The sequence below is a fragment of the Ictalurus punctatus genome, chromosome 9 (assembly GCF_001660625.3).
Source record: "Ictalurus punctatus breed USDA103 chromosome 9, Coco_2.0, whole genome shotgun sequence".
NCBI lineage: Eukaryota > Metazoa > Chordata > Actinopteri > Siluriformes > Ictaluridae > Ictalurus > Ictalurus punctatus.
The window spans coordinates 22,190,481-22,208,846 of NC_030424.2; the positions used below are offsets into that span (position 1 = coordinate 22,190,481).

The 18,366-nt window shown below is 38.4% G+C and overlaps 1 protein-coding gene across 2 annotated transcripts in view; it reads left to right on the plus strand.

The window, feature by feature from the left end:
• The first annotated feature begins 863 nt into the window (after positions 1–863).
• LOC108269972 (hippocalcin-like protein 1) overlaps positions 864–18,366 on the plus strand; it is a 31,804-nt gene continuing 14,301 nt past the window's right edge. Inside the window, exon 1 of one of the 2 annotated variants that reach the window (XM_017476169.3) lies at positions 864–942. The gene's annotated coding sequence lies outside the window, so the exon portion shown is untranslated. Of the gene's footprint in view, positions 1,203–18,366 lie in introns of both variants that reach the window. The other variant, XM_017476168.3, reaches the window with a different exon arrangement.

The following is an 18,366-nucleotide window of genomic DNA, read 5'->3' on the forward strand; positions in this document are numbered from 1 at the left end:
AGGATAGTGTCCAGATTCACCACAACCCTGACCAGGGTAAAGTGGTTAAGTATTGAAGATGAATGAAAGCACACTGCAGTCCACTGCAATAAGACATTTCTCCTGGTCAGGGTCATGGTTGATCTGGAGCATATTCCGGAAACTAACACACTCAGCTAGGGACAGTTTAGATAGATAGATAGATAGATAGATAGATAGATAGATAGATAGATAGATAGAATACAATAAATAAATAAATAAATAACAAGGCTATGGGCAGTGAATATGTGTATTAGCTATTGAGTAGAACAGTATGAATGGCAAATACACTATGTTTTCATGGAAAAACTTGAATCAGTGTGTGTGTGTGTGTGTGTGTGTGTGTGTGTGTGTGTGTGTGTGTGTGTGTGTGTAGTCATTGTATACACAGCAGTACCTAGATTACACTGTCCACCCCGAGTAGCCAGTGCTCATGCATGTATGTTTTTGGGAGGTGGGAGGACACCAGAGAACCTGGAGGAAACCAGGAAACCAGTTTCCCACTGTGCCATCCAGTTTCTTTCCATAGCCACAATATTTCATTGGTGTACTGCTGATGCAGTGTTTTATATGAACATTTTTGAAAATATATAGCAAACTGTGATATTTGGTTGTTGGTGGTTATGATGAGATGAGTTTCCATAGCAATCAGGCTGGAAACCAGTGAAGAAATACAGTCAGGAAGCCCATCTGTTGTCTGTGATGGGATCCCCTTTGAAGAGGCTTGTTAGTGCTCCCGGGTCTCCCTTCATCAAATATTTTAATTCGGATCTTATGATGATGATGATGATGATGATGATGATGATGAATGCATGACTCATATTCCCCGCCCCTAACTCATGTGGCGTCCGTTTAAACTTGTCGAGTCCATTGCAGGAGGCAGTGCCGTGTAATCAGCAGCAGTGAAGCTCGGTCTGTGACATGGTTAGACCTTTTCTTTTTTCGATATCTCACAACCCTGTGCGTTTGTGAGCAGTTCAAACCGACACGATTATTGTTCACGCTTTTACAGCTTTGCACTTTGTTGGACTTTTCATATAGGACTTGCACATCTGCCCACGGCTGGCGTAGTTCAAGAGAGGCGGTGCGTCTTGTGTGTTTGTAAAGGGGGTTTTCACTTTTGATTCGCATCTCTTAAATAATAATAAAAAAACAAAAACAAAGGATCATCCAAAGTGGAGCTGGTGAGTAGCTATTCGACGTAATTTTACTCGACTTATTCGACATAGTAATATCCTGCAAACTGTCTCCTTTCTGATGTTTAGTGGAGGGTAGACTTTCATAGCACATTAGTGAGAAACTACAACTGGATTACTGCTGAGTTGGAGACAGCTATTCATGTTTACCGACTTTTATTCGAATTAATCGCATGCATGTTTCAAATGCATCCAGCAAATGACTTTCTCTTGACCTGTTGGTAATGTAGTTCTATTAGATGCTTCACACAGCCTACTGAAATGAATTTACAGAGCATGTGGAATTGGGGAACATGTACTTTAGAGAGCTTATATATGCAGTACACATATATACATATATAATATAAGCACATTATGTTGGTCATACATTTTCCCATAAGGATATTTATTTAATCTTTCCAATTTGTTAGGCTTCACGTTCCCAGGCTTATTCGAGTCTCTTTTTTGGAAGTTGGTTGTTACTCATAAATCCTGGTCTCTTGGTCAATTTTTAATCAAACAGGTTTGGAAAAATCATTTGTGTGTGTGTGTGTGTGTGTGTGTGTGTGTGTGTGTGTGTGTGGGTGTGTTGTTTAGTTGTTGTGTACTTATTAAAACCTTTAGGGTGGTCAGTGAAAATAAAAACACATCTGTAAAAGGCAAGACACCTGATTAGAAGAAACCAGTAGGTTGTAGATGTGTCACTTTCTTTAGAAATACACTGGAAAGTAATTACAGAAATTTGGCAGGGATGTGTGACATTCCCTGCTGAAAAAACAAACAAACAAACAGACAACAGAAACCCTCATAGAATTTGTAATGGTTTCAATGGTTATAATGGGAATTGTAATGGTCCCTGTGGGTCTCTACTGGTAATTTGTTGCCTTCTGTTGGTGCTATGCTTTGTCTAGTGGATACCGTTAAGGACCTACGTCCTTAATATAATACGTCCTACTATGAAATGGAAACGAATTTCTGTGATGATATTGTTTTTTGTTTTTTTTTGTTTTTTTCAGCGGGGATGTGTCAAAGGTATCTCTCCTTTGACATGGTCAAATGAAATGATCTTGTTAAGGGAAATGTAAATACATTATTAGATAAAAATAAATAAGTAAATAAATGATTGGGCATGTGTAACCAGAGCGTTTTCGTGAGCTAATATGCTAATCCACCATGAACATCAGTCTATTTATGGTCTGTATTTTCTCTTCCCCTTGGTCACATGCTTCCTACAGTTTAGCTTTGGTGGTGTGTTGGTTCCCTTATACTCAACTGTATTACAGTATACTGTGTTGTATAAATCTGGTTTGACCAGTTATCTAAACATTTTATTGAAATGAAATGCAACATTTTTTGTCAAAGATGAGCTGTTTTCAGTTTTGCTTTGTTGATGAGGTACATCTTATTGCATAGGCTCCATCTCACTGTATGATGATGGTGGTATGTACATTAGTTAATATTTTTGAATTTTCTTATATCACCGGTGGTTCCAAACTCCCGTTCCTCCAACCATGCTTCACTCTTACATGTTCGTAAGACTTTCGATGATTCCTTTAATTCCGGAATTGTTGGTTAAATTAAAAATTAACTATTAATTGTTGCAGAGTACTTGCACTTACACTATAAATTATACTTGCATACTGTCAGGCCCATAAATATTTGGATATTGTTATTTTAGCTGTCTACCTTAGTATATTAAAATTGAATAATGCTTTACGACTTTTAGCTTTAATTTAAGGGTATTTACATTCAAAAATCGAGTGACCAGTGTGGGAATTCAAGCACTTATATGTGGGTTTCTCTTTTTTATGGGATCAAAAGTAATTGAAAAAGCTTTAAGTTTCGTTTGTCACATACAGGGAGATGTACACAGTATGATAATTGCAGTGAAATGCTTGGTAGCAAGTCCTAGAGCTGTGTTTTCATACGTTACAACAGCATCATCAAACAAACAAAGGCTAAACAGGATCTACATACAGTGTGGTATAAATAGACTCTACAGACCTATGCAAGCAGGAATGTGCAAATAGATTGGAGTACAAGAGTCTATAGTGACTAGTGGTAATGGTGTACAAGTACATGGTATAGAAGTACAAGACTGTGCAACGAAAAAGATCACAAGAGACATTGACAGGAATAGTGCTTCAAGACAGTACACAGTGTGACAGGACGGTGTTATTTTGATGCAGCTGTGTGTAGGTATGTTTTTTTTTTTTAATGAATTTTCCAGGGTAAGAGGTACAGTAGATGGTCATAAAGTGCAATATGTGCATGTGAATTGTGTGCAATTTAATCTGTACCTAAGTTGCATCCTCATTAGTGAGACAGATGCTTTGTGGAAAGTAGCTTCTGCTGAAGCGCTCTGTATTTGCTCTCATGCTGCGATAACATTTGCCAGACTGCAGCAAGGAGAACAGACTGTGATGTGGGTGACTGGAGTCCTTGATTGTTTTCCTCACTTTGTCCATGCAACACTTGTTGTAAAAGCCCTGCAATGTCTGAAGGGCCACTGCATTATGATTATGACAAACTGCCAGTCAAGTACTGCCTGAAGTCTAGAAACCAGTAAACATCACCAGACGCTGGATTTACTCCCTGGTGATGCAATTCCAGGCCGTTACTGCAGCTGTTATCAGCTCCAGCTTCATCTTAGGCCCCTTTACCTTCAGTTTTGAATTCAGTAAGTGAAATGCATGCTCATTTGGATTGGGGTCAAGTGATTGACTTGGCCATTGCAGTACATTCCACATCTTTGCCTTAAAATAGTCTTTGGTTGCTTTCAAGCTTTGAGTCATTGTCCATCTGCACAGGATTTGAAGCATTTGGCGAAATCTGAGCAGATGATATAAATCTATACACTTCAGAATTCACCCTGCTGCTTTTGTTAGCAGTCACATCATCAATAAATACATTCCAGTGGCAGCCATGCATGCCCACACAATAAGATGAGGTGGTATGATTCAGATCATGAGCAGTTCCTTCCCTTCTCTACACTCTTCTCTTCCCATCATTCTGGTACAAGTAGATCTTTGTCTCATCTGTCCATAATATGTTGTTCCAGAACTGTTTGGGCTTTATTGGCAAACTGTAATCCGGTCTTTGTGTTTTTGAGGGTTACAAATGTTTTAGATCTTGTGGTAAAGCATCTGTATTTACTGTGGTGAAGTCTGCTCTTGATTGTTGACTTTGACACAAATACGCTTACTTCCTGTAGGGTGTTCTTGATCTGGCCAACTCTTCTGCTGAAGTGTTTTTCTTTACCAGGGAAAGAGTTCTTCTGTCACTCTCCACAAGTTGTTTTCCATGGTTTTGGTTTAACTGATTTGACCTCATCTAATGCTTTTGCTATCACTCTGATGGAGTTGTTTTGATTTTTCAGCCTAATGATTGCTTGCTTCACTGGCAGTGGCAGCTCTATGGACTTTCATATTGAGAGCTAACAGCAACAGATTCAAAATGCAAATTTAAAACCTCTAAACTTACTTATAATTGAAATAATGAGGGAATAATGAGGTGGTTTGCCTCACATCTCTGGGGTTGGGGATTCAAATCCCACCTCTACCCTGTGTGGGGGTACTCCAGTTTCCTCCCCCAGTACAAAAACATGCGCTGTAGACCCTGGCTGTGTCCTTTTTTTTCTTTTCATGACAATGTTGGAAATGAAAGTGGCATCCAATAAAAAAGGAATCATTATGACTTCAGTCCCATTTTAGATATAGAACATTATGACTAAATTTCCTGTAGGAATGCATATGAATGAATATGTGCTTTTCCATGCCAGTCTGTAATCATAGCTGTCGGTTAGATTTCAGAAAGTCGTTAGGTTCCTGGTAACCTGGAATTAAATGTGTCAGTATGTGTGTGAATTACAGTAGCTGTAAAGGAGTAGCATAAGAAAGCAAGCAGAGGGATTAGGGATTGAAAGAGAAAGAAATGTGACAATGAAATTGGTGAAATCACTTTGGCAATCATGAAAATTCACTTAAATATGAAATAGAAAAAAGTGCCCTGGTTTGTCTCCTAACACATTTTCATTATTTCTCCTACATTTTTTCCACAGTGGCAAGCTGAATGTTAGTTGAGTTCCATCTCACTTGTAAAAATGCATGTGTAGGGATGGAATGGGGATGATGGGTAGGCAAGGTGCTCAGATCTCTAGAAAGGAGAGAGAGAGAGAGAGAGAGAGAGAGAGAGAAAGAGAGAGAGAGCAAGAGAGAGATGGAGAGAGAGAGAGAGAGAGAGAGAGAGAACAATATCTGTGAATGAACAGATGTGAAAAAGCCTTTTAAGGTCTGAGATTTTTCATGAGGCCCTGATGGCCATGCAGTCACAGTTTTTTGTATGGGGTTGAATCTCTAAAGCATGAAATCCAAAAACAATAGTCCTAATTTCTTATACCAGTAGCTTTAGTCCTACATCAAACCAATAGAAGTCATTAGCGTACTGGTAAATGAGGCATATGAGGTTGGTTATTTATTTTTGGCATAAAGATTGCTTATCTCAAAACATTCAGACCGCACCAACTGAGAATACCAGCCCTCATCGCTGTTGAAGACACCACTGCATATTACTTTTGCAGTCAATAGTTTGCTTTGTTTATTTAATGTGAAATGGAGTAATGCTAAAGTGACTTTAATCCTACTGTTATAGTAAATTTCACTGTTAATTAAAATATTTTATAGTTTTTTAGTAATAATGTTTTATAGTTTTAATGATGTATAGTTGATAGCTGTTGATAGCTGTTATAACATAAGTGATAACACAAACTATCTTGTTTCACAGGCTTTCCACAACATGTAAAAAAATGTAGTTATAAACATGAAAAGCATAATGTGTCATTCTTTAATAAATACAAAATTGTAATAATTGGCCAATTTCTGTGGTATAAGAGGAATAAAACACTATGGGATGTGCTGTTAGTGGAAAATCATACACCTCATGATGGTAACAGATTTCTGTTTCATGTCTGGCTGCTTCTCACCACCCTGTTATTTTCTTCAAAAGAGAAGGAAATTCTCTTAAAGGCATAGCTAGCAAAAACATTTCATTACCATTAGAGCTGTAACTAAGGATTATTTTGATAATCAGTTAATCTGTCGATTGATTGATTAGTTGGATTAAAAGGCCATTTTTATTTTTAAAAAAAATGTTATTTCACATTCTGCCCAATGCTGTCCTTCAAACATTGTGCAAATTGAAGGCTACAGTGACATCACAGACCCGACTAATCCATAATGACATTCGTTGTCGATCATTTTAATTATCGAATTTATCGGTTAGTTGTTGCAGCCCTAATTGTCATTGTTATCTTATAATAACTATGTAGACCATTTTCATTCCTTCACATGCTGAAAGACTTTTCAAATTTTGTAACATTCATGACAATAGCATATAAAACAATGGTACATGTGTCATGTCCTTGGTTGTAGCACACTATTCAAGACCAGTCCACATAGAGAGAGTTTATATAAATTTCAGAGAGACAGAAAGCAAAAGAATATCTTATGAGCACAGATTAAAATAACTGAATAATATCCTGGGAAGCTAACAAGATCAGTCAGCTCTTCCATCAGGCAGGCAGCGCAGAATAGGGCACAGTAGTGACAGACGCTCTGAGGATCACCGATAGTTCAATAAGAGGTGTCAAATGTAGCAGAAATTAATTCACTTTTTGGTTATTCAGATCAAAAAGTGTCTATGAAATGACAAAACGCCAATGAAAACTACATATGGTATAAGATCTAAAGAAACCAAAGCAGTCAGATTTCCTAATAGACCTAATGAAAGTATTATATCATCATTTATTATATGCAAAAACAAATTCCAGGTCAAGTTTTTATACTAAGACATGACCTTAGTATTATAAGGTTCTATCTGGGTGAATAATGAATGGAAGATAGAACCTTATAATCTTAAGGTCATGTCTCATTATCAAAACCTGAACTAGAATTTGCTTAAATTAATTAATACTATTCAGTTAAGTGTATTTCACCATAAGCAAGTAAAATAGTTACTCAGGAATCTATCAAACCCATGTTGACAATATTTTGTCCAACTTGGGACAGTGCCAACACCATGTCACCGTGATGTATGGCATCAAAGTATCGCGATAGCGATACTAGAGCAGCAGGCTCTCTCATCCAGTGCAGCTTCTACAGAGCGGCTCTGCACAGCTATTTCACGATTGACCAGATGGGTGGCTGTGGCTCAGGTGGTAGAGCGGGTTGTCCGCTAATCGTAGGGTTGGCGGTTCAATTCCTGGCCCACATGTCTCCACATACCAAAGTGTCCTTGGGCAAGTTGCTCCCGAAGGCAAGTTATCGCCTTGCATGCAGCTCTGCTAACATTGGTGTGTATGGGTGAATAAGACACAGTGTAAAGCGCTTTGGATAAAAGTGCTATATAAGTGCAGACCATTTACCATTAACTCAACGATGACGTGCTTTTCATGTTTATTCGGACACCTTCCGTCCCTCTAAGGCTCACAAATCCATATATTTTATAACAGTAAAAACCCTTTTCATGTAATCTTAATGTTATATTGTGTCATGTTTAACAAAATAAAACTGATGCAAGAAATATGGACCCCACTTTATTGGTTTTTAAATAATAGTCTTGTCTTTTTTTTTTTTTTTTAATAAAACTTTCTTCTTGTACATACAGGCACAGTATTAACTTCACCTATTCAGTGAAAAGTGTTTCTGGTTGCTACATGTAAAATTCAGATGTCTGTTTATCTGAGAAATATTACATCTAGTCCACTTCGTCTGCAGTAAAGAAAGCAAACACCGCGCGAGTGTCACTATGGGAAGCAGAAAGTGTCCGACTTGATGGCTCCGTTTTCAATTCCTCCCCCGACTGTAAGCAACTAACTCTCGCCAATCTGTTACATCCAGCTGCAGCCAAAGTCGAACACACTGAATGTCAGAATGCTGAGTACTGGCTGGTACCTATCAACTGATGCTGATCAGATAGTGAACCAATATTGACATTCTCTTAGAAGGACAGCGCCTTGATGCAATCTTTTGTTTAAGGTGTGTGAAACATGAGTGTCTCAATGGTAGGTTGTTTTTGACAAGTTCATGTGCGATGTATGTTTTTTGTGTTGTGTCAGTCTCACATGCTCATGTCCCACATGCTCATGTTCAAAGCATAAATATGGCAATGGATCGGATAAAAAAAAAAAAAATCTAATCTGACACAATGCCATGTGGCATGGTGGTGCAGTGAGTAGTGTTGTTGCCTCACAGCTCCAGGTCTCCAGTTTGATCCTGAAATCGGGGTACTGCATGAGTACTGCTTGGTTCTAGTACTGCAGAGTTCACATGTTCTCCCTGTGACCATGTAGATTTCCTCCAGGTTCTGTGGTTTCCTCCCACCTCCAAAAACATAATCTAAATTGCCCAGAAGTATGAGTGTTCAGAGTCATGATTCAGAGTTGAATCACCATAGTACCCAAAAACCACACAGTAAAACCAAAGTAAACAAAAGTACATTTTAATAGCCATTAAATACCACAGTATTCTGAGAATAATAGTGCAACAAAGTACTGCCATGTTGCATTGAACATGGGTGGTGGTTTCAGTTATATCATTTACCTAATAGACCTATCTGTTCAATCATCTGTGTTCATGTGGCTCATTAAACCAATCACACTCACTTTCCTCTATTACTCATTGACATTGGTGCTCTAGACTGTTCCACTCAATAAGATTCTTAGAAATCAGGCAAGGTCAGATGTGGCTACTGTTTAGTTACAGTTGATTGATCTGGAAGAATTACATTTGGTTTGTGGTTGTTTTGTTGTTAATTGTAATGGTTTGCTAGCTTAGTACTAAGGTGCAATATACAGTTTGGGTTGACATCATTTAATAACATTTAAACCAACGTCCTTCGTGTCAGTGTCACGAAAAATGCCTACATCATGCTTGGGGAAACGTTGCAGGCAGGAAACTCTATGTGTGTGTGTGTGTGTGTGTGTGTGTGTGTGTGTCTGTGTGTCTGTGTGTGTGTTTTAATGATTAAGCCGCCTGCACGTCTGCAGTGGTGGACTACAGTGAACTTCTGGACAAGGAGAGTCTGTGTCACTCCAGCTCTGTGTGTGGGAAATGGCCTTTATTCCCACTGAGCCAGAAACACAGTATTCTCTATCAGCCTGACATGCACGTGCCAAGTTTTGTTTCCTTTGAGTGTTAAAGATATACTGGCCAAATAAAATACTAAAGAATTATTATATAAATCCAGATGTACATTAGCAAAAGACATATAGAGTAGGGATGTAACCAATAGAATAGATAATGTATTAACGGGTACATATAGAGATCGAATTGGACGCACATTATTAGGTCAGTTTGGTTCTTTGTTTGTAGTAAATTACCAGGAAGGTTCACATGGCATCTGGTTGAGACTAGAAGTATGCATTGGGATTGATAGAACCAACTACATTTGTTTGAAAATATTGCATGTATTACTGAGGTTGAGGAACTGTCAGAGCCAGGATCACACACACCATGCTGACAGTGCTGGCATTTCTACATCTTGTTTTTTTACAGTGTTTTATATTGTTCCCGTGGGCATAGTCGTAGGTTTCAAAACTAATAATAATAATAATAATAAATCTTATGGTTAAGGCCATGCCTACTTCAGGTTTAAAAATCCGAATACAGATAACTGATACAAGTAAATATACAGATAGTGGCATTGCATAACATGCCTAATCTGGATATATATATTATGGTTTATGTGAACAACACAGAAACTGGAAAGATAATGAAGGAAATGAAAGTGGAGGTGTAGTTATAAAAAAAACAAAAAAAACAGAAAGAAATGCTTAAACTGGACTTCATTCAGCACGTTGATAGATTTGTTATTATCCAACAGTTATAGCAAACTATATATCTTGCATGCATACACACACATACACCAGACTGTTTCACACCTCACAGAGGAAATCTTCCATGCTTAGACAAGGCGTCACTCTTCCTCTGTCAGGGTTTCCGTGCAGTCATTTATAGAAAGGGAGCTTCTCCATGCTGCTCTGGCAGGAAACAGGGATCAGACATGGCTGATTTTTCAGGCAGTGCTGGAAATGGTGGGTGGATTTTTCTGAGGTGTTGATCAGCTTACGAGTAGCTCCATGTGTCAGGCTGTTTGCATGACTGTTGTTTTGTGAATGAACCACTGAATGAACGTAACCTAATTATAGCAATGGCACTGTTACTTTACATATTATGCAGGGATGGGGCATATTTTTAGGAATTGATTTGTACTTAAATGAGGATCACCATATTCATTGAAAATCTGGTTTTAATTGTACCAGAAGGAAGGCTAGTCAGCAGTAATTACATGAGATGAGCAGTGCTCTAATCAGCCATGCAAGTCAAGATCAGCTAATGGTTTGGTCAATACTCTTTGCATAAAATATTGCTGAAAGGTCTTGAACTTCTTAATTGCAATACTTTAAATTGTAGTTTGAAGATGTAGATGGGGAAAATATTTTAAAGCAGACACATTTATAGTCTGGAACTCAATGTGGCCATTGCTGGTTGTTGTTAATGATTTCTATTGTCCAGTTGTGCACACTGTGGTTTGCCTCAATATTCTGAAATTTTGATGAGCTATTGCTCAAAGCCTTGGTGGTTTGCATAATCTATTCAGGATAACAGTGAAGAGCTTTGCCACCTGCCACATCAATGTGAATAGGAAAAAATGTAGAATAGCCAGAGGTGTACAAGATCTCTTGAGGTTCTTGCTATTGCCCTCCTTCAAGGTGATTTCTGCAAGTTGTCCGTGGTTGTCCTTATATAAAGAACACCACCATTAAGTCAATGCTATCTCTGATATCTCATTGAACAAGAGTAAAATACACGGTAATGGCCATCTCTCATAGAGTTTGTTAGAAAAGAGCATCTTGTGTGGCATTGGCAATATGTATATGTTATGTTTTTATTCTTAAGGTCCATATGGCAGTACTTGCTATAACACATCTATGGTACCATTAGGAATATAGCCTTTTCCCAACATGCACCTATACTTAACTTTATGTAAAAATATAACTGTGTGTTTAGGCAACATTCAGGCTAGAAAAAATGAGGGAAAAGATGCATTGTGTGAATTTATTGTTTGCATAAGTGTTTGTGAGCTTTAAATGAGTCATATCATGATATTTAAACATTAACATGCTTTAAAGTTCAAAAAACGCATTATTTGTTACATACTGTACATTATTGCATTACCTCTATTCCCAGGCTGCCTGACACGGCCCTCCTTCCGAGAAGCCCAGAGTGCTCGGATTGGCTGACCTGTTGCGTTGTGATTGGCCAAAAGCTTCAAGCGTGTGTCGGAAATGTAACGTCCCTTTGGTCAGCCTCCAATTCTAAGCTTCGGAAAATGCGTTGTACACAAGCAAACGCTTGTTTTGTGTTGCTCAGGAACAGCGTTATGAATAAACAATAACCATTGATTCCGAATTTCGTCTGTTTTCAGAAGGATAAACAAAGGGTTTTTGCTTTTGCACTGAAAACACACAGCATTTCCGCGACATGGTGCCTGAATTCACTGAAGCCTCACCTTCTTTCTTCATGGCTACCTTTGGGCGGGATTATGCTGATAGTGCACTCTGTGATGTAGAGGAATTACGGAAGTAAATCTGGACTTTGAACGAGGCGTTTTTGGGCAGGTTTGGAGCAGTGTAAATAAATCCCTTTTGGGGAAGACTATTGGCTTTGTGACTTTGCAGATCTTATACATGCACAAACAGATGCATTACACAGCCAAACAAAATGAAAACATATGACTCCTTTAAGTCATCACCTTCATCACTAACCTTCTTTTTAACTGAAGTATAAATGTGAAATAGAAGGTTTGCAGATGTTTGTTTCATCTGCTGCATGTTATTATTATTATTATTCATTATTACTCAAAATTAACATCAGGTCTACTTCAGTGAGTGAACTGCTTGGGGTGGGCTACACTGCGTTAGCATTAGCCAATCAGTAATATTTGGAGCTTTAGTCATCATAAGCAGTTTTTCTGGTAAAGATTTGGCCTCAGTAACTAGTTAAAACTTACTTAATCAGTCAGCAGGGCAGCAAGCAAGCACCATGTTACAATAGATGTTTTTCATCTTCTTGTAAGGTTGAGATCAACCAGCATCTAACTATCTGTCAAGCACTACAGTACTACAACCGAAATCTATCCTTAGTGTGAGCCAGGCAATAGATTATTAAACACTTTAGCCTGCATTGCTTCTGTACTATGATGCTTCTTTGAAACCAGACTGACATACACAATGATTGTTATTGTTACTTATAAAAGAACAGAGGTGTTGGAAGCCAATGTTTTCCAAAGTCTGCATGCCTTCTAACCTAATTTTATTATTCATATATCTGTAAGAGTTAGTGAATAGATCTATGTTTACAACTAGTAGAGGAAAATAAACCATAGTTAATATGGATTAAATCTAAATGAAATCTAAACACACACACACACACACACACAGCAAAATGTTACTAAAAATCAGCTCAATATTTCAGCCATTGGGGTTTAGCATAGAACATTTTGGTGTCTGTTAAAATGTGTATGTATCATACTAAATTGTTTCAGAAATTAAAACAAAATCTAAGATAAAACAAAGGCCACCTGAGTAAACACAAAATACAGTTTTTAAATGTTAGTTGTTTATTGAAGCCAAAAAAGTTATCCAGTACCAACTGTGCCTATGTGAAAATTTATTTGCCCCTGGAGTTACTAATTCCCCAAATCTATGAAACTGCATTCATAATAGGGTTCAGCTTGATTAGACGCAACCAGGTCTGATTACTGCAAACCCTGTTCTATCAAATCAACACTCAAGGAGAACTTTTTTCAACAGCATGAAGTTGGTTAAAAGGTCTTACCCAGTAACACACTATGCCAAAACTGAAAGAAATTCGAGAAATGATGAGGAAGAAGGTCATTGAAATACATCAGTCTGTGAAGGGTTACAAAGCTATTTCAAAGGCTCTGGGACTCATAGTGAGAGCCATTATCTCCAAATGGAAAACTCAGCACAGTATTAAACCTTTTCAGATCTTCCAAAAGTCATCCAAGAGCACAGCAACGACTCATCCAGGAAGTCATAAACATTCCAGAGACAACATCAAAGGAACTACAGGCCTCTCTTGCATCACTAAAAGTCACTTTTCATGACTCCACTGTCAGAAAGGTAAAAAATTGCTTCCATGGAAGAGAGGCGAGGCGAAAACCACTGCTAACCCAGAAGAACATTAAGGCTCATCTGAATTTTACCAAAACACACCTTGATGATCCTCAAACCTTTTGGGAGAATGTTCTGTGGACTGATGAGTCAAAAGTGGAACTGTTTGGAAGACAGGGATCCGTTACATTTGGCATAAACCAAACACAGTATTCCACAAAAAGAACATAATTCCAAGGTCAACCATGGTGGTGGCAGTGTGATAGTGTAGGGATGCTGTGCTGCTTCAGGGCCTGGCAACTTGCAATAACTGAGGGAAACATAAAGGAGAATGTCTGGTCTTGGTCCGTAATTTGAAACTCTAGCGCAGTTGGATTATGCAGCATGACAGTGATCCAAAGTGTAGGAGTAAGTCCTAGTCCTAGAAGTAAGTGAAAGTCTGATCTCCAGTTATGAGAAGCATTTGGCTGCAGTTATTGCTGCTAAAGGTGACACAACCCGATTTTAATTTTAAGGGGGCAATTAGTGTTTCGCATCTGTGATAGGTGTTGGATAACTTTTTTTGCTTCAATAAAAACTAAAACTATTTAGTATGAGATATACACAAAAGAAATACTTTTTCACAGCACTGTATATACTAAGCCAGTGAATAAAGAGACACAAATGTTAGTGTAAAATGAAAAAAAAAAAGTCACACTTTGGTTGAGATATTGCTTCTGGTATAAATTGGAATTCATCTGCAAACATGAAGTACATGATTTGTGTCCATTGTAGGTTAAGTTAACATTATATGGCTATAAGTATGTGGACACCTGACCATCACGCTTATCTGAGCTTGTTGGACATCCCATTCCAAAACCATGAGCTAATGCTAATATGATGCTGATGGCACTGATGTTGAATCAGAGACTGTCTGGCAATCGCCATTCCAATTCATCCTAAATGTGTTCATTGGGGTTGAACTCAGGGCTCTTTGCAGGCTACTGGGGTTCCTCCACACAAAACCTGTCAAAACATCTCTTAATGGACTTCGCATTGTGCGCAGGAGCATAGTCATTGTGGAACAGGAAAGGGCCTTCCCCAAACTTTTGCCACAAAGCTGGATGCATACAATTTGTCTTAAATGTCTTTGTATGCTGTGCTGTAAATATTCCCATACACTGGAACTAAGGGGTCCAAACCATGAAAAACATCTCCAGACCATTATCCCTCCACCTACTTTACTGTTGGCATTACAGTAGGTATCGTTCTCCTGGAATCCACCAAACCCAGATTCATTCATCAGACTATCAGATAGTGGCGCATAATTCATCAATCCAAAGAATGTTTCCACTGTGCAGGAGTCCAGTGGCTGTATGCTTTACACCACTCCAGCTGTCGTTTGGCATCTTAGGCTTGTGTGCAGATGCAAAGTTCTGGTGCTGATGTTACTTCAGTTCAGAGGCAGTTTGGAGCTCTGTAGTGAGTGATTAAACACACTCTCAGCAGCCCCACTCTGGGAGTTTGCGTGGTCTACCACTTTGTGGGAGAGCTGTTGTTGAAACTTCCATTTCAGAAATATCCAATTTAAAATTGACTGGCACAGATCTAGCAAGACAGGAATTTCACGAACTGACTTGTGGCAAAGGTGGCATCTTATGACATCTTATGCCACAAGTCCCTGAGCTCTTCATTATGACCCATGCTACTGCCGATATTTTTGCATGGCTATGTGCTTGAGTTTATGTACCTGTTAGCAATGAGTGTGGCCAATATTTAGGAGGTGTTTCCACATACTTTTGGCCATAGAGTGAGCTATCTTTTGTCCCTTGAGCTTCATATCTAGCCCACTCCCATCCTCATTTTATTTTATTCTAGTCCCTATATCTTGCACACCACAACGGTGTTGTTCCCACCAGATGCAGCATTTCTTTTTCATAATTTCTTTCTGCCTTCATGGCGATGCATGCCATAATAAGCACCTGAATAATGCTTTCAGTATTCCAATACCTGTGCACATGCCTAGTTTGACAAAACCTAGCACTGTGCAGTGATCTATACTGCATGGGTGAGTTCTACATTGCTATGTGTGCCCACATTCTTCGGCAGTTGAAAGGAGGCGTTCACTTTGGAACTGGAAAGTGCAAGACACTAAACTTAGACATGCCAATAACTGGCATCTGTTGCTTTTTGTATTTATAGTATTGGTATTGCATGGAAATTATTTGTTATTCTTAATGCTGAGCATAGCAGCAATTCATAAACAGCTAAATACATTTTCTCCTCACTTCTGTTCACATTAATTCGTATTAAGAACTCTGGCTTGGAGAACGTATCCTGCTTGTATTATCCTGTATGTGTGTGTGTTGTTCGTATCCACCGTGCGGCCTGGTCAGGTTACTCCATTGTGGGTTGACCTGGTTGAGTGAGTACCTGAGGACATGCATTAGTGATGAGAGCTTTGACTGAGTTGTAGCTTTATTCTCTCTCTAGCTCTTTCTCACTCTCTCTCTCTCTCAGTCGCTGGGACCAGATGGTGTGAAAGAAATTGCTACAGGGGACTGGGAGTAAGGGGGGGAGGGATGAAACCATTGTTGTTTGATGTGAACATATGGCTGGTAGCATCCAGTTCTTGTAACAGTGTTGATGAATGGTTGCTGTTCCGTTGAATACAGCACCATTAGTTCATGAAATGCTGCATGTAATTTCAATCTCTTTTATAATATGATAATATAACAATACATTTCAGGTCAAATTAATGCAAATCAATTACTTGATACCCTATGGTGGTGCAATTGTCTTTTGGCTGCAGCTCAGTTTCTGCAGCTTAATCGAGTCTATTTCTGAGCAGGAATTGTGAGGGGGGAAAGTGGCTAGTGTTCGTACATACGTGGGCACCTTTCACAGCCTTTTATAATGCTTTAAGGTGTCAAACTTGCCAGAGAAAAAAAAGTTTATTTTCACATAGAGCAGTCACCTTTCCTTTTTTTTAAAAAAAAAGAAACACACCTCTACACAGTCAGAATCTCTCCACTGAAGGTCACACGTGGTGGGTTAAGAGTGAGATACTGAGCAGTAGAAAGAGAGAGGAGCTGACAGCTTGGGTTCCTCTCGCGTGGTGTAACAGCCTGTGTGTGGGAAGGAGTTCACTGCCACAGTGAAGGCGCCACTGAGTTATTACAGACCGAAAACCAGAGGAATCCAGAAATTATAAAATGAGATGAGGCTGAGATAGACATGAGTGAACATCTTGGCAAAGATGTTCTTTTGGAGGTTTTATCCAAATTTCCAGCAGTAGTGCTGAGCAATACAGTAAACGGAATCCAGAGTGGTGCAAACATCTATGATTCAGCTGATACATTTTCGTTTATGACTCCTTGCAACCGAAAGGACCTGGAACATGAAAGATTACTTGAAAGAAGTTACTTTTGTTTTGCACTGACCTTATCTAGGTGAACTTTAACCTGTGATTTTACAAGCTACTGTATTGTGAGTCACTAGAAACCAAGAAGACTGGACTGTGGTCTCTTTGGTTGGTAAAGAAATGGAGGGCATCATATTATCCTCACCGTTTTTCTCACTGTTATTTGGCTCATATCTGAAAACATCTGTCTCGTCCAATTATATACACTAGGGAATTTATTTTCTTTCTTTGCCTGCTAGGAGTTTCTTGTTACCACAGTTGGCACCTCAGTATTTATTTGCAGAACCAAGGGGGCCTCATCACTTTTGTGGTTACTAATGCATTTTCCCTTGGAAAAGCAGTCCCGTCTCAAAAAGGGTGAATTATATAGATTTACAGATTATTTTACAAATGTCTTAAAGAATTAATGAAAAAATCTTTCAAACACTTTATGCCTGTTATAAGCAAGTTTCTGTAAGTCTTCAGTTATTTTCTCAGTACAGGGAAAGATTTTGAAATTATTTTCTGTGGTAATTGCATATATGCTACAGGTGCAGTAGATTGAGATTAGACCGAAACATGTTTGATTATTTCTTTAAGCGTTTTTAAAAATTGGCTCGGAAGGAAGGTTTATGCTTCATGTGAGGCTTAAAGTCCCCACTAAGTGCAATTTTCGTTGTGTTGATATAATTTGATTATTGTAATCAGTTGATTTCAACACTAATCAGCTACAAATAGTAATAATTTTTTTTAAAAATGCAATTGATTGTTATTTTCAGTCTATCTTCCTTGTATAAAAGCAGTATAAATACTGCATAGACTCCAAATTGTCCTATTTTCATCATTTCTCCACTTTGAGGAAGTCTTTGAAAATACTCCTGTGCAACATGCTTGAGGTTGATATATCGGTCTGTTTTCTAGCTCTACAACTCATTCTGATCTTCCTGTGTGTATATAATACAATATATCCAGTATAAAATGCATCCATGCTGTGTTTCTGGGCGTTATGTGCAATAGTGTAGCATTTTCTTTCATTGGTTTGAAGCGTTCCAAAACAGGCAAGCACGTCCTACACCTCCACTGAAACACATAATCTTTTCTCACTGTTAGAATTTGTGGGAGTGAAAGGTCTATCTGCAGTCTCTAGAGCCTTGTGTCTTCTACTGTAGTAGCATTTAATAACTGTATATTTAGAGCTGAAGAAAGCCCACTCTGGAGAAGAAAAGCAGGAAAAACTTCTCGGAACCTGATTATGAAACTTCTGCAAAGGCGTAGTACTGTACATGATTACTACTGCATTGTAAACTTGCTTGTTAATTAATAATGATTTACTTTCACTTTGATTCTGATATTGTGTGTATGTGAGTACTTCTGTCAACATCCTCTTTGAGGTATTGTGATCTTTCTTCAATAATTCCTTCCTTCCCTGGAGGAGTCAGTTATTTAAACTAAGGCAACAGCCGGAAGAGGTATAGTCTTTTGTTACCCATAAACCCACAGGATATTTTTGTGGGCATTTATTCCCCCATATCCTGTTTTTCTCCATTGTGCCTTTATGAATAAGTATGAGGACAATGAGACTGATTCAATAAGTT